The 21,773-nt window shown below is 43.1% G+C and overlaps 1 protein-coding gene across 2 annotated transcripts in view; it reads right to left on the bottom strand.

The window, feature by feature from the left end:
* Window positions 1-21,773, bottom strand: part of LRRK1 (leucine rich repeat kinase 1) — a 132,208-nt gene that overhangs the window by 104,482 nt on the left and 5,953 nt on the right. The window lies entirely within an intron of this gene.

A 21,773-nucleotide genomic window follows, 5' to 3' on the forward strand; every position in this document is an offset into this window, starting at 1 on the left:
TTCAATATATTTTCACATTGTTTCATCATTTCTATCTTTTTCAATGAATTACTGAACTCTCTAAATCTCTTCTTTGATTCGTTTGAAATTGGGCTATTCTTTCTATCACTGATTTACCAGTGCTCTTTGCAGTATATGTTGGGAACAGTTTTGACCTGTTTGTTGGTTGTCACTTCTATTTCTGCAGAATAGTTCTAATTGTTATGTAATTATTTTATTAATTTTCTCCTTTATGGTGTCTGGGTTCTGTGCCATGCTTAGGAAAAAGACCTTCCTCACTCCCAAATTATATTATTATTTTCCTAGACTTTCAGTGGTATTCATTTCTACGTTTAAATATTTGATTCATCTGAAACTGATTTTGGTGTGGAAGTGAGGAAGTAATATGTTATTTTTGTCCTATTACCAAGCAAACTTTATTTTCTGGACAAATTTGAAATCCTAAATAGTAAAGTAAAACTAATGTGCATTTGGCCTATTTGTTGAGTTGTGGCTCTAACCCATTGCTTTTCTCATCCTTTCCCCCTCTAGTCTCCAACACATTTCATTACTATGGCTTTGTAATAATTCTAATATTTGGTGGAACTACTCTCTACTCTTTCTTTCAACTGACCTCCTTCTCATTTGAATTTTCTTGGTTATTCTCATGTTTATTTTTCTACATATAATTTGCTTCTCTCTTTATGTTCTAAAAGAATCTTGTTTGTATTTTAATTGCAATTGCACTGAATTATAAAATCAACACGTAGAGAACCAATATATTTACGGTGTCATTTTTTAATACTGAAGTACAGTTGACTTCCCTCATAGTTCAGTTGGTAAAGAATCTCCCTGCAGTGCAGGAGACGTGGGTTTGATCCCTGGGTCAGGAAGATCCCCTGCAGAAAGAAATGGCAACCCATTCCAGCATTCTTGCCTGGATAATCCCATGGACAGAGGAGCCTGGCGGGCTACAGTCCATGGGGTTCCAAGAGTCAGACACGACTCCGTGACTAAAGAGAGAGAGACAGTTGACTTATAGTATTACATTAACATCAGGTGTATAATATAGTGGTTTGATATTTGTATAAATTATACTCTAAAGTTATTAAAAATATTTGTTATATTCCCTGTGCTATATATTATATCCTTGTACCTTATTTATTTTATACCTAGTAGATTGCACTTCTTCCTTCCCTTCCTTGATCTTGTCTCTTTCCCCTCTAGTAACCACTAGCTTGTTCTCTATAGCTATGAGTCTCTTTCTGTCTTTTTATATTCACATGCTTGTTTTATTTTTTAAGACTCTACATATAAGTGAAAACATAGTTTCTGTCTTTCTCTGTTAGACTTATTTCACTTAGCATAATACCCTTCAAGTCCATCCATGTGGTTATAAAGAGCAAAATTTCATTCTTTATTATAGTTGAGTAATACTCCATTGTGTGTGTATATATATGTTGCTGTTATTCAGTTGCTAAGTCATGTCCAACTCTCTGTGACCCCCATGGACTGCAGCACGCCAGAGTTCCCTGTCCTCCAGTATCTCCCTGAGTTTACTAAAACTCATGTCCATTGAGTCAGTGATAGCATCCAACCATGCCATCCTCTGTTGCCTCCTTCTCCTCCTGCCCTCAATCTTTCCCAGCATCAGGGTCTTTTCCAATGAGCTGGCTTTTCACATAGGTGGCCAAAGTGTTGGAGCTTCAGCTTCAGCATCAGTCCTTCCAATGAATATTCAGGGTTGATTTCCTTTAGGATTGACTGGTTTGATCTTCTTGCTGTCCAAGGAACTCTCAAGAGTCTTCTCCAGCACTGCAGTTCGAAAGCATCAATTCTTCAGTGCCCAGCCTTCTTTATGGTCCAACTCTCACATTCATACATGAACACTGGAAAAACCATAGCTTTGACTATTGAGGAACTTTGTCAGAAAAAGTGATTTCTTTGCTTTTAATACAGTTTGTCTAGGTTTTTCCTGGCTTTTCTTCCAAGGAGCAAGCATCATGGCTGAAGTCACTGTTCACAGTGATTTTGCAGCCCAAGAAAATAAAGTTTGTCACTGTTTCCATTTTTCCCCTATTTATTTGCCATGAAGTGATGGGACCAGATGTCATGATCTTTGTTTCCTGAATGCTGAGTTTTAAGGTAGTTTTTTCACTCTCCTCTTTCACGCTTATCAAGAGGGTCTTTAGTTCCTCTTCATTTTCTGCCATCAAAGTGGTGTCATCTGCATATGATAGGTTGTTGATATTTCTCCCTGCAATCTTGATTCCAGTTTGTGGTCCATCATCCTGGCATTTTGTATGATGTACTCTGCATAGATGTTTAATAAGTAGGGTGACACCATATAGCCTTGACGAACTCCTTTCCCAGTTTTGAACCAGTCTGTTGTTCCATGCGCAGTTCTAAGTGTTGCTTCTTGCCCTGCATACAGGTTTCTCAGGAGACAGGTAAGTTGGTCTGGTATTTTCATCTCTTTGAGAATTTCCCACAGTTTGTTGTGATCTACACAGTTAAAGGCTTTAGTATAGTCAATGAAGTAGAAGTAGATGTTTTTCTGGAATTCCCTTCCTTTTCCTATGACCCAGCAGATGTAGGCAATTTGATCTCTGGTTCCTCTGCCTTTTCTAAATGCAGCTGGTACAACTGGAAGTTCTTAAGTCACATAATCCTGAAGCCTAGTTTGAAGGATTTTGAGTATAATCTTGCTAGCATGTGAAATGAATGCAACTGTATGGCAATTTGAACATTTTTTGGCATTGGCCTTCTTTGGGATTAGGGCTCCCAACATGGCTCGGTGGTAAAAGAATCTGCCTGGCAACGCAGGAGACACAGAGAAGCAGGTTTGATCCCTGGGTAGAGAAGATCCCCTGAAGTAGGAAATGGCAATCCCTCTGCAGTATCCTTTCCAGGGAAATCCATGGACAGGAGAGTCTGGCAGGCTACAGTCCATGGGGTCGCAAAGAGTTAGACACAACTGAGCAACTGAGCATACATTCATTCTTTGGTATTGGAATGAAAACTGACTTTTTTCAGTCCTGTGGTCCACTGCTGAGTTTTCCAAATTGACTGGCATGTTGAGTGAAGCACTTTAACAGCATTATCTTTTAGGATTTTAAATAACTCAGCTGGAATTCCATCACCTCCACTGGCTTTGTTCATAGTAATGCTTCTTAAGGCCCACTTGACTTCACACTCTAGAATGTGTGCTTCTGGGTGAGTGACCACACCATCAAGGTTATCTGGCTCATTAAGACCTTTTTTGTACAGTGTATTCTTGCCACCTCTTCTTAATATCTTCTGTTTCTGCTATGTCCTTGCCATTTCTGACTTTTATTGTGCCCATCTTCACATGAGATGTCCCCTTGGTATCTCTAATTTTCTTGAAGAGATCTCTAATCTTTTCCATTCTATTGTTTTCCTCTATTTCTTTGCATTGTTCACTAAGGAAGTATCTCGTCTTCCTATTCTCTATACTCTGCATTCAGTTGGGAATATCTTTCCTTTTATCCTTTGCCTTTTGCTTTTCTCCTTTTCTCAGCTATTTGTAAGGCCTCCTCAGACAACCACTTTGCCTTCTTGCATTTATTCTCTTGAGGATGGTTTTGGTCACTACCTCATGTACAATGAACCTCCATTCATAGTTCTTTAGGCATTCTGTCCACCAGATCTAATCTTTTGAATTTACTCATCTCCTCCACTGTATAATCATAAAGGATGTGATGTAGGTCATACCCGAATGGTCTAGTAGTCTTCCCTGTGTTTGTGTGCCTTGTCACTCAGCCATGTCTGACTATTTGCAACCCCACGGACTGTAACATGCCAGGCTCCCCCATCCATGGGGGTTCTCCAAGCAAGAATGCTGGAGTGTGCTATGGATAGATCAACTAAACAGAAAATTAGCGAGAAAACACAAATTTTAAATGATACAATGGACCAGTTTAGATCGAATTGATATCTATAGGGCCCCAAAACAATGAATTTCACCTTTTTCTCAAGTGCACACAGAACCTTCTCCAGGACAGATCACATCCTAGGCCATAAATCTAGCTTTGGTAAATTCAAAAAAATGAAATAATCTCAAGTATCTTTTCTGATCACAATGCAGTAAAAGTAGATGTCAACTACAGGGAAAAAAACTATTAAAAATACAAACATATGGAGGGTAAACAACACGCTTCTGAATAAACAACAAATCATGGAAGAAATCAAAAAAGAAATCAAAATATGCATAGAAACGAATGAAAATGAAAACACAACAACCAAAAACCTATGGGATTCAGTAAAAGCAGTGCTAAGGGCAATGTTCATAGCAATACAAGCCTACCTCAAGAAACAGGAGAAAAATCAAATAAATAACCTAACTCTACACCTAAAGCAACTAGAAAAGGAAGAAATGAAGAATACCAGGGTTAGCAGAAAGAAATCACAAAAATTAGGGCAGAAACAAATGCAAAAGAAATAAAAAAGATCATAGCAAAAAAAAGCTAAAAGCTGGTTCTTTGAGAAGATAAATAAAATAGACAAACCAATAGCCAGACTCACCAAGAAACAAAGGGAGAAAAATCAACTCAACAAAATTAGAAATGAAAATGGAGAAATCACAACAGACAACACAGAAATACAAAGGATCATAAGAGACTACTATCAGCAACTATATGCCAATAAAATGGACAACTTGGAAGAAATGGACAAATTCTTAGAAAAGTATAACTTTCCAAAACTGAACCAGGAAGAAATATAAAATCTTAATGTGATGGGTCCATCACAAGCACAGAAATCAAAACCATAACCAGAAATCTTCCAGCAAAGAAAAGCCCAGGACCAGATGGTTTCACAGCTAAATTCTACCAAAAATTTAGAGAAGAGCTAACACCTATCCCACTCAAAGTCTTCCAGAAAATTGCAGAGGAAAGTAAACTTCCAAACTCATTCTATGAGGCCATCATCACCCTAATACCAAAACCAGATAAAGATGCCACACACAAAAAAAATTACAGGCCAATATCACTGATGAACATAGATGCAAATATCCTCGACAAAATTCCAGCAAACAGAATCCAGCAACATAATAAGATTATACATCATGACCAAGTGGGTTTTATCCGAGGGATGAAAGGATTCTTCAATATTTGCAAATCAATCAATGTGATACACCACATTAAAAATTGAAAGATAAAAACCATATGATTATCTCAATAGACACAGAGATAGTCTTTGACAGAATTCAACATCCATTTATTATAAAACCCCTCCACAAAGCAGGCATAGAAGAAACATACCTCAACATAATAAAAACCATATATGATAAACCCACAGTAAACATCATCCTCAATGGTGAAAAATTGAAAGCATTTCCCCTAAAGTCAGGAACAAGACAAGGGTGCCCATTCTCACCACTACTATTCAACACAGTTTTGGAAGTTTTGGCCACAGCAATCAGAGCAGAAAAAGAAATAAAAGGAATCCAGACTGGAAAAGAAGAAATAAAACTCTCACTGTTTGCAGATGACATGAAAACCTACATAGAAACCTACATAGAAAACCCTAAAGGCTCTACCAGAAAATTACTAGAGCTAATCAACGAATACATTAAAGTTGCAGGATCTAAAATTGACACACAGAAATCCCTTGCATTCCTATACACTAACAATGAAAGAACAGAAAGAGAAATTAAGGAAACAATTCCATTCAACACTGCAATGAAAAGAATAAAATACTTAGGAATCAGTTCAGTTCAGTTCAGTCGCTCAGTCATGTCCAACTCTTTGCGACCCCATGAATTGTAGCACACCAGGTCTCCCTATCCATCACCAACTCCTGGAGTTTAACTCAAACCCATGTCCATTTAGTCAGTGATGCCATCCAACCATCTCATCCTCTGTCGTCCCCTTCTCCTCCTGCCCCCAATCCCTCCCAGCATCAGGGTCTTTTCCAATGAGTCAACTCTTCACATGAGGTGGTCAAAGTATTAGAGTTTCAGCTTCAGCATCAGTCCTTCCAATGAACACCTAGGACTGATCTCCTTTAGGATGGACTAGTTGGATCTCCTTGCAGTCCAAGGGACTCTCAAGTTCTTCTCCAACACCACAGTACAAAGGCATCAATTTTTCGGCACTCAGCTTTCTTCACAGTCCAACTCTCACATCCATACATGACCACAGGAAAAATCATAGCCTTGACCAGATAGACCTTTGTTGGCAAAGTAATGTCTCTGCTTTTTAATGTGCTATCTAGGGTGGTCATAACTTTCCTTCCAAGGAGTAAGTGTGTATTAATTTCATGGCTGCAATCACCATCTGCAGTGATTTTGGAACCCAAAAAAGTAAAGTCTGACACTGTTTCTACTGTCTCCCCATCTATTTCCCATTGAAGTGATGGGACCAGATGCCGTGATCTGTTTTCTGAATGTTGAGCTCTAAGTCAACTTTTTCAGCCTCCTCTTTCACTTTCATCAAGAGGCTTTTTAGTTCTTCACTTTCTGCCATAAGGGTGGTGTCATCTGCATATCTGAGGTTATTGATATTTCTCCTGGCAATCTTGATTCCAGCTTGTGCTTCTTCCAGCTCAGCATTTCTCACTATGTACTCGGCATTATAGGTTAAATAAGCAGGGTGACAATATACAGCCTTGACGTACTCCTTTTCCTATTGAGAACCAGTCTATTGTTCCATGTCTAGTTCTAAATATTGCTTCCTAACCTGCATATAGGTTTCTCAAGAGGCAGGTCAGGTGGCCTGGTATGCCCATCTCTTTCAGAATTTTCCACAGTTTATTGTGACCCACATAGTCAAAGGCTTTGGCGTAGTCAATAAAGCAGAAATAGATGTTTTTCTGGAACTCTCTTGCTTTTTCGATGATCCAGCGGATATTGGCAATTTGATCTCTGGTTCCTGTGCCTTTTCTAAAACCAGCTTGAACATCTGGAAGTTCACAGTTCATGTATTGCTGAAGCCTGGCTTGGAGAATTTTGAGCATTACTTTACTAGCATGTGAGATGATTGTGTGGTAGTTTGAGTATTCTTTGGGATTGGAATGAAACCTGACTTTTTCCAGTCCTGTGGCCACTGCTGAGTTTTCCAAATTTACTGGCATATTGAGTGCAGCACTTTCACAGCATCATCTTTTAGGATTTGAAATAGCTCAACTGGAATTCTATCACCTCCACTACCTTTGTTCATAGTGGTGCTTCCTAAGGCCCACTTGACTTTGCATCCCAGGATGTCTGGCTGTAGGTGAATGATCACACCATCATGATTATCTGGTTCATTACAATCTTTTTTGTATAGTTCTTCTGTGTATTCTTAGCACCTCTTCTTAATATCTTCTGCTTCTGTTAGGTCCATACCATTTCTGTCCTTTATCGAACCCATCTTTGCATGAAATGCTCCCTTGGTATCTCTAATTTTCTTGAAGAGATCTCTAGTCTTTCCCATTCTGTTGTTTTCCTCTATTTCTTTACACTGACCACTGAGGAAGGCTTTCTTATATCTCCTTGCTATTCTTTGGAACTCTGCATTCAAATGGGCCTATCTTTCCTTTTCTCCTTTGCTTTTTGCCTCTCTTCTTTCTACAGCTATTTGTAAGGCCTCCTCAGACAGCCATTTTGCCTTTTTGCATTTCTTTTCCATGGGGATGGTCTTGATCCCTGTCTCCTGTACAATGTCACAAACCTCCGTCCATAGTTCATCCAGCACTCTATCAGATCTAGTCCCTTAAATCTATTTCTCACTTCCACTGTATAGTCATAAGGGATTTGACTTAGGTCATACCTGAATGGTCTAGTGGTTTTCCCTGCTTTCTTCAATGTAAGTCTGAATTTGGCAATAAGGAGCTCATGATCTGAGCCACAGTCAGCTCCCGGTCTGTTTTTGCTGACTGTATAGAGCTTCTCCATCTTTGACTGCAAAGAATATAATCAATCTGAATTCGGTGTTGACCATCTGGTGATGTCCATGTGTAGAGTCTTCTCTTGTGTTGTTGGAAGAGGGTGTTTGCTATGATCAGTGTGTTCTCTTGGCAAAACTCTATTAGCCTTTGCCCTGCTTCATTCCATACTCCAAGTCCAAATATACTCCTGGTGTTTCTTGACTTCCTACTTTTGCATTCCAGTCCCCTATAATGAAAAGAACATCTTTTTTGGGTGTTAGTTCTAAAAGTTCTTGTAGGTCTTCATAGAACTGTTCAACTTCAGCTTTTTACTGGTTGGGGCATAGGCTTGGATTACCATGACATAGAATGGTTTGCCTTGGTAACGAACAGAGATCATTATGTCATTTTTGAGATTGCATCCAAGTACTGCATTTCAGACTCCTTTGTTGTCCATGATGGCCACTCCATTTCTTCTAAGGGATTCCTGCCCACAGTAGTAGATATAATGGTCATCTGAGTATGGGTCAAAGAACTAAACAGACATTTCTCCAAAGAAGACATACAGATGGCTAACAAACACATGAAAAGATACTCAACATCACTCATTATCAGAGAAGTGCAAATCAAAACCACAATGAGGTATCATCTCACACAAGTCAGAATGGCTGCTATCCAAAAGTCTACGAACAATAAACGCTGGGGTGGGTACGGAGAAAAAGGAACCCTCTTACACTGCTGGTGGGAATGCAAACTAGTACCGCCACTATGGAGAACAGTGTGAAGATTCTTTAAAAAAACTGGAAATAGAACTGCCATACGACCCAGCAATCCCACTACTGGGCATACACACTGAGGAAACCAGAATTAAAAGAGACATGTGTACCCCAATGTTCATCACAGCACTGTTTACAAAAGCCAGGACATGGAAGCAACCTAGATGTCCATTGGCAGACGAATGGATAAGGAAGTTGTGGTACATTTACATAATAGAATATTACTCAGCTATTAAAAAGAATGCATTTGAATCAGTTCTAATGATGTGGATGAAACTGGAGCCTATTATACAGAGTGAAGTAAGTCAGAAAGAAAAACACCAATACAGTATATTAACGCATATATAGGGAATTCAGAAAGACGGTAACAATGACCTTATATGCAAGACAGCAAAAGAGACACAGAAGTAAGAAAAGACTGTTGGACTCTGTGGGAGAAGGCGAGGGTGGGATGATTTGAGAGAATAGTATTGAAACATATATATTATCATATGTGAAACAGATTGCCAGTCCAGGTTCGATGCACGAGGCAGGGTGCTCAGAGCTGATGCACTGGGATGACCCTTAGGGATGTGATGGGGAGGGAGGTGGGAGGGAGGGTCAGGATGGGGAGCACATACACCCATGGCTGATTCATGTGAACGTATGGCAAAAACCACCACAATATTGTAAAGTAATTAGCCTCCAATTAAAATTAAAAAAGACATCTCCCAAACAGAAAAATAAATAAATAAAATATATGTAAATCTGTAGTGTGAAAAAAAAAGAATACTGGAGTGTATTGCCACGCCCTCCTCCAGGGGATTTTCTCAACCCGGGGATTGAACCCAGGTCTCCCAAATTGCACGTGGATTCTTTACTGTCTGAGCCACCAGGGAAACCCAGTGGTCTTCTCTACTTTTTTCAATTTGAGCCTGAATTTTGCTAGAAGAAGTCATGGTCTCAATCACAGTCAGCTCCTGGTCTTGTTTTTACTAACTGTATAGAGTGTCTCCATCTTTGGCTGAAAGAATATAAGCAATCTGATTTTGGTGTTGACCATCTGGTGATGTCCATGTGTAGAGTCTTCTTTTGTGGTGTTGGAAGAGGGTGTTTGCTATGACCAGTGCATTCTCCTGGCAAAACTCTGTTAGCCTTTGCCCTGCTTCATTTTGTACTCCAAGGCCAAACTTGCCTATTAAATCCACATATCTCTTGACTTCCTACTTTTGCATTCCATTCTCCTATGATGAAAAGAATGTGTTTTTTTTAGTCTTAGTTCTAGAAGGTCTTGTAGGTCTTCATAGTTCAAATTCAGCTTCTTCAGCATTATTGGTTGGGGCACAGACTTGGATTACTGTGATGTTGAATGGTTTGCCTTGGAAAAGAACAGAGATCATTCTGTCGGTTTTGAAGTTGCACCCAAATATTGCATTTCAGACTCTTTTGTTGACTATGAGGATTACTTCATTTCTTCTAAGGGATTCTTGCCCACAGTAGTAGATATAATGGTCATTTGAGTTAATTCACCCATTCCTGTCCATTTTAGTTCACTGATTCCTAAAATGTCAATGTTTACTCTTGCCATCTCCTGTTTGACCATGTCCAATTTACCTTGATTCATAGACCTGACATTCCAGGTTCCTATGCAATACTGTTCTTTACAGTTTCAGATTTTACTTTCTCCACCAGACACATCCACAACTGTAGTCTCTTTTTGACTTTTCATTTTGTTGATGGCGTTCTCAAGGCAAGAATATACATATATGTACCTCATCTTCTTTATCCATTCATCTGTTGATGGACACTTAAGTTGTTTTCATATATTGGTCATTGTAAATAATGTTGCAGTGAACATTGGGGTACATATATCTATTTGAATTTTCTTTTTGATATAAGTCTTTTGAATAAATCTATTCATTTTCTTTGGATATAAAGCCAGGAGTGAAATGGCTGGATCATATGGTAGTTCTATTTCCAATTTTTTTAGGAAACCCTATACTGTTTTCATAGTGTTTACACCAAATTGCACTCTCACCAACAGTGCATCAGGGTTCCTTTTTCTCCACATCCTAGCCAATATTTATTATTTGTAGACATTTTGATTATAGCCATTCTGACAGGTGTGAGGTGATATCTCATTGTGGTTTCAATTTGTATTTCCCTGATAATCAGTGATGTTGAGCATATTTTCATGTGCCTGCTGGCCGTCTGTATGTCTTTGTTGGAAAAATGTCTGTTTAGGTCCTCTGCCCATTTTTAAATCAGGTTTTCTTTTTATATTGAATTCTATGAGTTCTTTATACATTTTGGATATTTAGCCCTTATTAGATTTACTTAAACCTAAATTCATGCATGCAGGCTAAGTCGCTTCAGTTGTGTCTGGCTCTGTGTGACCCCATGGACAGCAGCCCACCAGGCTCCTCATCCATGGAATTCTCCAGACAAGAGTACTGGAGTCGGTTGCCATTTCCTTCTCCATTAAATCTAAATAAGACTTATTTAACCTAAGTCTTAAAGGTTCGTTTACTTTCCCAAGACAGTGTATATTTAATTTATATTAATTCAATAATTAAGAAAAAAACCAAAACATTTCTAATGTCCAAGGTAGCACCTTGGACATTCAAAGTTCTCATTTCAATTCTTCGGAGCTTGTAAGTGAGTCTGGATAGGGCATTTAGTTACCCACTACATACAATGTCAATGCAAAGAGTTCCTAGGAAAGATAAGGAAAGACCCAAAGGTCCTAGAGGTTGATAAGGAAAAGATATGAAGAGAGAGTTCAAAAAAAGTAAATATAACTAGCTCTCACACACACTAAAATATGCTAAGTCTCACTCATCTTAAGATAAATGCATATCAAAACTATACTGAGACATCTTTTTTCACATAGCAGATTAGGAAAAACCAAAAATTTGATAACACTTAGCCAGGCCTATAGGGAAACAGGCAAGCACATACATTGTGGAGGCAAACAGGAAAAACTCCCATGGAGGGTGATTTGGAAGCATATGTTCTATGGCTTGTTGGGGCTTCCCAGGTGGTGCTAGTGGTAAAGAACCCACCAGTTGAGGCAGGTAGATGCAAGAGATATAGGTTCCATCCCTGGGTTGGGAAGATCCCCTGGAGGAGGGCACGGCAACCCACTCCAGTATTCTTGCCTGGGGAATCCTATGGATGGAGAATCCTATGGATGGGGGAGACTGGCAGGCTATAGTCCATAGGGTAGTAGAGAGTCAGACACGACTGAAGCGGCTTATCACGCATGCACACACATGTTCTTTGGCCCACTACTTTGAGAATTTACTATGTAGATATACTTATACATGTGTGAAAAGACATCAACAGCATTATTTGTTATATACCTAAATATTAATAGCCCAAATGTCCATTAGAGGGGACTGCTTACTGAGGTATAATGCAATAAATAAATACATAAACAGAGGTACAATACAATAGATGCTATGCATTTGTCAAAAGAATGTGTGAAAGAAAGAGGCAAGGTACAGAACAGTGTGTGTGATCAGCTACCCACTGTGTAAAAGAGCGAAAATATGAGTCTATATTTGTTTTGCTTGTATACATACAAAGACATTCTGGAAGGATGTAAAAACCAAAGAATTGTAAATTGTCACTATGGTTTTTGAGTAGTATGACTGTACTCAAACAACTAAAGTTTTAGGATCTTGGCAAGGAAAAAGACATGAAGTCATTCACTCTGCCTTTTCCTCTGCATGTCTTCAGGCAGAGATACACACCCTCAAATTCAAACAACAAAAATTGACTCCAGCTGATTTGCCTCAAAACTGGGACTGCCATCTGCCTTCTTAATCTCAAAGCAGGCACACACGAAAAAGCAAAAAGCCAGGATCAGGGGTTCTCTGCAGCTCTCAGAGTTATGAGTTGATGTATTTAACATGTGGATTTGAAGGGAACCCCACGGGTGATTATAAAGTGGCCTCTGAAAAGTTAAAGAAGCACCACAAATGTATCTGCCTAAAAGATAATGCTTAACAGAAGCAAATGCCTGCAGCCTCACCCTTTTGCCCTGAGACAAAAATGCAGAGACGATTTTCAGTCTGAGTAAGAGTTTACATTCCTGGGCGCCCCACTCCTCAGTGGCTAGGTTTGTAGCCTGTGGCTGAGTTGGACACAGTTGCTCTGTGATTGTCACATTCACTATTTTCCTCTATGGAAATGTCCACTCACGTAATACAAACTTTTTCGGTTAATACAACCCTCACCAGACAACAGTATGGCCCTTTATTTTTATGAGTGCTGTTCTGATTATTAAAGCAAGAAATGCCATGACTCCTCAGAAATCACAAACATGCCAAGAAGCCTGGGTTCTGCTACTGTGGCCCTTTGCCCACCCAAAGTTGACTCAGCTATCACTATTTCTCTGAGTTCAAGGCACTCCTTATGGATAGCTTTTGGTTGAACATTTAAGATACTCATGAATATTAGAATTTCGAGCTTTAGTAAGAGACATACAGATTTTGTAATCTGGCCCAAAAAAAGCATTCTGAAGATAAGGTGAGGAAAGATTTTGACTTCAATGAAAACACTTTCAATTAAAAGTTCAATTAAACAGTTTTAGTCGAAACAATTTTGATGATTAGATTGGGGTCATCACATTTCAGTGATAAACACATTTTGAAAATGAGGACTCATCAATTTTAAATTCCATGCCTTTTATAGCTTCAAGCCCCAAAAAATCAAAGATCCCCATTTTTAAGGATCTCCTCATTTTTATCAGTATAATAATATCATTATTTTCACTAACAGAAATAGAGTCCAGTTGAGGCTACAGGTTTACTGAGGATTTACCAAGCATGCGTACTTAGCAAACAGATTCTAACCATTTCTGTGTTACAGATGAGGACTGGGGTACAGAAAGACCAGGATTTTAACCTGGCTCCTTTCAACTGCAAAGTCCACGATTTTAACACCATTACTCAGTTTCTCCTAAAACTGTGCAAATTGCACACCTGGGAAATGCCAAAGAGATGCTGGAAGACAAGGTTCAGACAGTAGGCTGAGCCCTGACTGTAGCCACAAACTCCTATACATATCAAACTCAACAAGCCATGTGAGCACAGAAAACAAGGGAACCTAATAGGGCCAGAAACCATTGTGCAAGAGGGGGGCAAGGTTCAGGAGTGCATCCAGGAAGTAAGGCCTCCAAAGCCACCAGCAGGGGTACTGCGCAGAGGGAAAACCCACAGTAAGCCCTTCTCCAGTCTGCACCAGGCAGTACGGGGCCAAGGTTCCTGTCCCTTGTGTGCCAGAGACGAAGTGTGAAACCTCAGGTGGCGGCTGGCACTAGGGTGGTTTGTGTAGCCCCCCCACCCAGAAGACATACACCCAGGTGTACCCCCAGGGCAACCTGCTACAGTCTCCCTGTCCAACTCTCTGCAGCCTGCATTAACCAAAATGGCCTTCACAGACAGTTTTGGGGAATCCCAGACACAAAGATCAACATTCAACCACATACCCACAAACATTTGAGGAAGATTAACATCATAAAGGAGAAGCACCCAACTCTGATAACCGCGCCTCCAAGCAAGGCAACTGCAGATAGACAAGAAGAAACCCCTCCCCACCCCCATCCCCCCACGAGCAAAGCTAAATTAAGTTCTCTGCTATTGAGCCAAGGACCCAATGCCCCTGTGAGCATGTTGACCACCCCAGGGAAGGAGAGGATGAGGCATATTCCACTGCAGCTCTCCCTTGGACCTTAAAAGTCTCCAAGGGGAAGTGAGCAGTTGACAGTGACAATGCTTGGGCAAGGCAGGGTCTTGCCAGACCTGAAACCTGCACCTCTTGCTTTCTTCTTCTATTACTGCTCAGTGGGAAAACCTACCCAAATAACCCAGTCACCAAGATAAGGGAGTGTGGGCAAACTTTGGACTGGCCTATGATTAAACTTGCTATGCGCAACCACTACTCTCATCTGGGAATCAGTGCCTGAGCTCCCCTAAGCAGGATCTCGAGCTCTAGCTTTCCAGAAACTGGGGGGCCCATTTCCACCTAGAAACAGCATTATATAGCAAGAACAAGCCCTCAAAATAAATATGACTGACATCTTGGAGAGAAACAGGGGGACGTAGCATCCATATCAAAGAACTGGCTGAAAAGCTGGGAAATTAAAATGAAAGGGGTGATCTATAAAACACAAAAGGTTTGCTGCAGAGCATAATGAACAGAGCCAGAGGAGAAACCAGCAATGTGGAAGACCAAGCAGAGGGTGCAGTACCAAGACACAAAGAAGTTAAAGCACAAAGAAAAACTGAAGAGACAGGGAAGATGCTCTGGGTAAGCTTCAGGCTCTGCCCGCTGAGAACGGGGTGGGGGGACAGGATGCCCCAGAGAGCCAACCTGAAGAGGAAAAATTAAAATTTTATATAACCTTCTCCTTCTGCCTCTGTAACTCAACTTGCCCCTTGCAAAGTCTAAACCACATAGATCATGTAATCTCAGAAAACGGGGATTACAATACCAGGAACTGGAGTTATCTCACTCACCCTTGTCCTGCTCTTTGCAATTGCCCAGCCCCTGCAAGCCTGCTTAATCATGCCTATCCATGTAAAGGATAGGCACCCCCTCCCCATCTTGACTGCTGTTCCCACACACGTGAAACCCCTTAGTTTAAACCAGCCTATTAAGAGCTAGTGTTGCCCACTACAGTCTTTCCATAAAAACTCCGTAACCCCTTTGCTCGGGGCTCAGAGCTTGGAGTGTTAACTGCTCTGGGCTGGCCGGCGTAATAAACCCGAGTTCTCCAACTCTCCAAGTGTGGTGCTTGGTTTCTCAAGTACTGGTTTTTGCGACAAACCCACAGCAGCGGGGTGTGTGAGGGTGGGAGCCGTTCTCTCCTTGGGCCCAGGCAGCCATGGCCTAATGGTTAGTCCATAGACTAAGGAGTTCTGTTTGGTGATACCCGAGGGAGATGTGTCGTGGGCTACCTCTCTTGAAGGTAGTGGGATGGTTCACGCAGATTAAAATGGAGTCCAAGGGTGAGATACTTAGTTATTTCAAGGAAGGGATTAAGGGATGCCAGTCAGCCAAGGCAGTGGAGCCCAAGGCAGCAGAGACAGGACTGGCCTCAGCAGCACTGATATCCCACCAAAGCAGCCCACACGAATATCTGAGAGTCAGCTCCCCGATGCTAGAAGTAAGCAAGCATAGTCTGAACAAATAATCAGAGGATTTGAGCCTCAGATCCAGATTAATAGTAAAAGCCCCATCAGACCCAGAGCTTCCGTCACGGGCAGGTCTTCACCAGCAGGAAGCACAGCTGTGTTAACCACTCCCACACAGATGGACACCGCTGTCACTTCTCCCAAGACCTGGGCTGCCACTCAGCCTCCTTCCCCTTCACCTCCCAGTGAGGGACTCTTGACAACACTGGCCACTCCCTGGTGGCCCAGGGCTGTTCCCGCAGCCAGACCCCTTCCTGGCAAGGCCCTGTCCTCCCAGCAGGCGTGAACAGGACACCCAGTCCAGGAAGAGCTCCAAGGCATGCGTGGGCAGTTATGCTCAGAAAGGCACCAAAACCAGGGATCTGCCCCTTGGAGGATTTCCTCCCGAGTCTCACTGAGGAAGCATGTGGCCACACAAAAGGCACTTCCTATTTAGGCTATTTCTATTTCTGGAAGGCAGACAAATCTACTTGGCTCTTCCATTAAGAAGTTATTTTCAACATAGATTTGAAAAACTCAAAGGAAGAAGAAAAGAACATTGAAAGTAGCTATGTCAAAATCTGGTACTCAAGGGCCCTCCGGAATGTTCCTTCTTCTTCCATCCATGCTGGGCCTAGTGGAGGACAGTGCTCAGCAGCAGGTAGCAGAGTTCAGGGCAGCTCACAGAGAGGAGAAGGGTGAAACCCCCTTGGGTGACGTCTGTCCAAGGGCCCCCCAGCCTCGTGGTCCTGGAGTCTTACCCAGCATTCTTGGCCAGAATTATCTGGAAGTTTCCTCACTTCTCTGCTTCCCGGGAGCCCTAACCTCAGCTGACAGGACAGGTTTTTCCACTTTGACTAGTGTGAAGCAGATGTAGAAGAATGTCTAATGACCTGTTTGTCAAACTGGCTCGACCCGCAGCCCTGGCCGGGAATCTCACTGACCCTCGCTCTCTCAGCTCATGCACTCGGGACCCATCCACACTTTCCAAGTGTTCCTTCTGCAACCAATGCCCAGGAGAGGCGCCGATAGCCCGCCTGGCACCACATGCACGTTCATGGGCACTGCAAGGGTTAACCATTCTGAAAAAGCACAAGGTGGGCTGCACAAGTCAAAACAAGTAGAAGCACTAACAAACACACCCAGTACACACACACAAAAGATCACTACCAATACCCAAAAGTAAAAAAGTTAGTTTGTTTTTTCTTTTTTTTACTAATTTTTATTAAAGTTTGGATCTTTTCCTAACTCTACTTAGAGGTACAATGGTAAGATTATTTCCAAAGCATGCTACCTTCCAAGGATTTTTAAAGGGTGATTTTATTCTGACATTGAGAGTAACTTGAGTATCACTGCTCCTCTTTCTGACAGTGTTCCTCAGGCAATGCTGAGAATTAAGTCTGCAAGGATCTTTCCTGGGGTGAAGTTAGTGGACTGGGGATGCAGGACTGCCCTGGGGAGAAGGTGAGGCAGAAACCTCATCCAATAGGGACAGAACTAACAGGGTAAGCCCTGTGAGAGGCACAGCTGCAGATTCCTGAAGCCAAATACTGTCCCATTTAATTCAGAAAGAAGTGAATGAGAGAGAGGCCAGTTAAAGCAAATTTAACTTTGGAAGTCAGTGCCCAGTGACGGAGGAGGTATGGATCCTAATCACAAAATTTCTGTATTTAAACAGACATCAATTTTTTAAGTAAATTGCAATATTATTCTCCTGACTGCAAAAGTAATGCAAAACAAGAACAAAAGAACACATGCTCATTGTAGAAAACATAAGCTCTACAGATAAGCAAAAGCTATAATTACCGAGGACTGTATGAGTGTCACCTGCTCCCAGGCTGTGGTCTTGGTGCACATATTTCTGCTTTGCAAAAATGAAATCCAACAGGCAGTGTTTTAAAATAGGGCCTCCAGAGCTCTGGGTTCAAGGTGAAGATCATTTCATTGGTGAGATTCACCACTCCCACCCCTCCATGACTGCCCACTGAAGCGACCCCACTGCTAGCTGTTCGGCGGGCTGGGGCTTCCCATCAAGGTTCATAGGAAAAAACGGCTCTGCTGGCTGCTTGTGAAAGTCGCTCAGTCGTGTCCGACGCTTTGCGACCCCATGAATTGTAGACTATGGAATTCTCCAGGCCAGAATACTGGAATGGGCAGCCTTTCCCTTCTCCAAGGGATCTTCTGAACCCAGGTTCAAAATTGAACCTGGGATTGAACCCAGGTCTCCCACATTGCAGGCAGATTCTTTACCAGCTGAACCACAAGGGAAGCCCTACAGGCTGCTTAAATAAATATAAATAAAAGAATAAGATACATTTTTTAAAGAATTGAGTCTACCACCCCCTATTGTGGTAGATGCAATGACGGACACCAATTCTTACCCTCTACCTGCATCCACAGCCTGGCAGCAGCCTCCTCATGGAGGCAGCGCTTCACTGGGGCTCCTCTATGTGACTTGTTTGGGCCAAGGGTGGAGCATGGCGGCAACAGTGTGTCAGTCTGAGCCGCAGCCTTAAGAGACACAGCTTGCTTCTACTTTCCCTGCTTGCAATTACAGGACACAGCAGAGTCCCTGGACTCACATGGGTTAGGGGGACAGGAATAAACGCTGATGGGTATATCCGACTGAGATTCTATGTCTGTCTGGATCCGGGATCAGAGAGCTTGAGCCTCTCAGCTGAGGTAAGCCAGAGCTAAAAACTGAAAGCAGGCCTAATGAGGCCCACAGGCAGACTCTTGAGCCCTCCTCACACTGCGTGAGTCCCAGGAATGACTCGCCACCCCTCTCACACAATAAGAGGAAACACAGACACAACCACCTGTGGGGCTCTAAACAACAGAGGGACGGGGGTGTGCATCACTCCAGCACGCATGGAGTTAGGAGTGGCTTCTTGTCCAGAGTCTGAGGTAATGGACTCTGCATTCCCAGTCTCCAGGCAGGTCCCCATGGTTACACTGTCCTCCTCCAGACCCAGCAAGAAAGCAGAGAGTGTTCTCCACTGCCCTCAGGCAATGCCCTCAGTCACGGCCCTGTCACTCTCCTCAGTCGGTGTCCTCAATCACGGCCCTCAGTCACTCTCCTCAGTCACGGCCCTCAGTCACTCTCCTCAGTCACGGCCCTCAGTCACTCTCCTCAGTCACGGCCCTCAGTCACTCTCCTCAGTCACGGCCCTCAGGCACTCTCCTCAGTCACCGCCCTCAGTCACTCTCCTCAGTCACGGCCCTCAGTCACTCTCCTCAGGCACGGCCCTCAGTCACTCTCCTCAGTCACGGCCCTCAGTCACTCTCCTCAGTCACGGCCCTCAGTCACTCTCCTCAGTCACGGCCCTCAGTCACTCTCCTCAGTCACGGCCCTCAGTCACTCTCCTCAGTCACGGCCCTCAGTCACTCTCCTCAGTCACGGCCCTCAGTCACTCTCCTCAGTCACGGCCCTCAGTCACTCTCCTCAGTCACTCTCCTCAGTCACTGCCCTCAGTCAGTGTCCTCAGTCTCTGCCCTCAGGCACCGCCCTCAGGCTAGCTGAATGGTAGGAGAGGAGGCCAAGAGGGCCCAGATGCCTGACTGCCAAGTCCCTTAAGCAGCCCCTTGCCAGTGGGAGGGGGCACACTTCCTCCCCAGGGGTCCTGGGGCAGGGTCTCCACAGGGCTCCTCAGTTGCCTGTCACTATGGGACCTTTTGACTCTTACAGAATGGGCACGCATCTGTTCTTTCTTCATAATTTCCACAATGCTGAGCCGTAGGACAGAATTTTCCAGGGTATTTCAGGTCACTTTGCCCTCTTCTTCAACTCAATGACTTACATGTTTTGTTCACTGCATAAACACAGACCTCAGCACCAGGGTTCAGAGCAGCACCACGATAGGCTGCACAATTCCCAACAGGTTGGTCAAGCCTTTTGCATGTCCTGAGCCCCATCCGGACTGCGGCGGCATGGATCCCTGAGATTTCACTGGGAAACCAGGCCCTGAGAAGAGAAGACTTTCTGAGCCTGCTCTGTGCTGCCTGGGGACCACAGTGGTCAGGGATGGAGGACCACATGGTCGGGGAGAGGGGACCACGGCGGTTGGGGAGAGGGGTCCATGGCGGTCGGGGAGGGGGACCATGGTGGTCAGGGAGTGGGGGCCACAGCAGTCAGGAAGGGTGGACCAGCTGTAGCAGCGACACACAGTTCAGACCCAGATCTCAAGGGAGAGAAACACGGGCTGGGAGTATCAACCTTTGGCCTCTTGGTGTGCACGAACACTTTCTGGAACATCACCCACCTCAGGCCCCGAGGCAAGGCTGGTTCCAGTCTGTCCCAGGTCCCCCAGGACCTCTGTGAGTCAATTAGATCCCTGGGCACCTTGGAAAAGCCAAGGTCTCAGCTTTGCCACTTTGTTGGTGGACCGTTGGCATGGCCTGGGAGCCTGTTAGAGATGCCTGTTAGAGACGGGGGTGTCCCACACCCAGGGGATGAGACTCTACAGCTCACCAAGATCCTCAGGGGACTGGAGTATACACCGCACTGTGAGAAGCACTGCACTAATGCGCTGGTCTGAATCACCCAGACCAGGTGCTTCTCACCCCCAGCTGCACGTCAGGAGAGTGGTGGTGGGGAGGCAAGAACTTTTCAAAACTCCCACGTCTGTTCCTCCCCACAGAACGCTGTTCCAGGGGGCTAGGCATCGACAGTTCCAGGCTCTGCCCAGTGTTTCTGGGGCCAGGGTAGAGACACACTTGCTCAGACCACCAACTTGTGCCCGGGATGAGGACGGGGCAGAGTCCCTGCTGGGGCTTTCTCAGATGACACAGTTGCCCACCCAATGAGCCACAGAGGGACCCACTGTCCCTGCCCCAGCCCATTCCTCAGGATCGCTGAGGGGAGAAGATGGGACACTGAGGGACCACTGAGGGAGCCTGGAGAGAAGCTCTACCCAAATCAGGACTAGCATGCCACAGACAGGGGACCTTGATCTCACGCTAATAAGGCAGGGCCTTCCTAACAAGCAGCTGAAAAAAGTCAAACATCTGAAAAACACACACGCACGCACACACAAAACTTTTCAAAGATGCTAGTCAAACACTCTGGGAACATTTAGTGCTAGACAATGTCAAGAAGCAAAATCTTTTCTCATTTCATAATCTAATTTATGTGAAAAGAAACCTGGATGGAGAAAAATTACTCCAGTAACTGAACATAATGTCTGCAGGGTCAGGTACTACATTGAATCACTAAATTCACGGAGCTGCAGACAGACAGTTCTTCTCAAAGCCCGCAGGATGGCCTATGCTTTGAGGATTAAGGGTTAAAGAAGGTACAAATGGACGTTCTGTCCATTCCAACTTGTTGACATTGACCAAGTTTCTACATCTCTCTTATTCTCATGTTCCTCAGGTATAAAATGGGGATAAAAGTACCATTTATAAGTTGCTGTGAGGATTAAACAAGGTTATTCCTAAGGCACTGAAACCAGTGCCTGGTATGTACTTAGGGTTTAACAAATATTTACTCTTAACAATATCAATAATATACTATTGAGGATAAAAGTAATGCATCTCTGGTGGACAACCCAGCAAAACGTAAAGAGGCTTAAAAATCTTCAAACCCAATTGTGCCACTTCTGTAGATCAATCTTAAAGAAATAATCTCAAAACCATGCATAAAAAGGTGGACATGGAATGATTTAGGTCTGAGTCAGCAACTAGAAGAAACCCAAATGCCCCAAGACACCCAGCAGGAGAGTAAGAATTAGGTCAATCATTTCGCACATTTTTCTTCTTTTTTCTCTTTTCAATTCTTGTGTAATAAACATGTAGTAGTTTTACACTGAGAACACAAAAACAAATCCCCATTTAAAAAAATCCTTTTAACCAGCACGAAATGATGCCTTGATTCTTAAGAGTCACATACATTTTAAGTCCACATAAATTTTGTCCCATGACATCTTCAATGTTTAGAATTTACGTGAGACTCCCACAATATGTTTTATAATGAAAAACTGCACAA

This window comes from Muntiacus reevesi, chromosome 15 (genome assembly GCF_963930625.1).
Source record: "Muntiacus reevesi chromosome 15, mMunRee1.1, whole genome shotgun sequence".
Classification (NCBI taxonomy): Eukaryota; Metazoa; Chordata; class Mammalia; order Artiodactyla; family Cervidae; genus Muntiacus; species Muntiacus reevesi.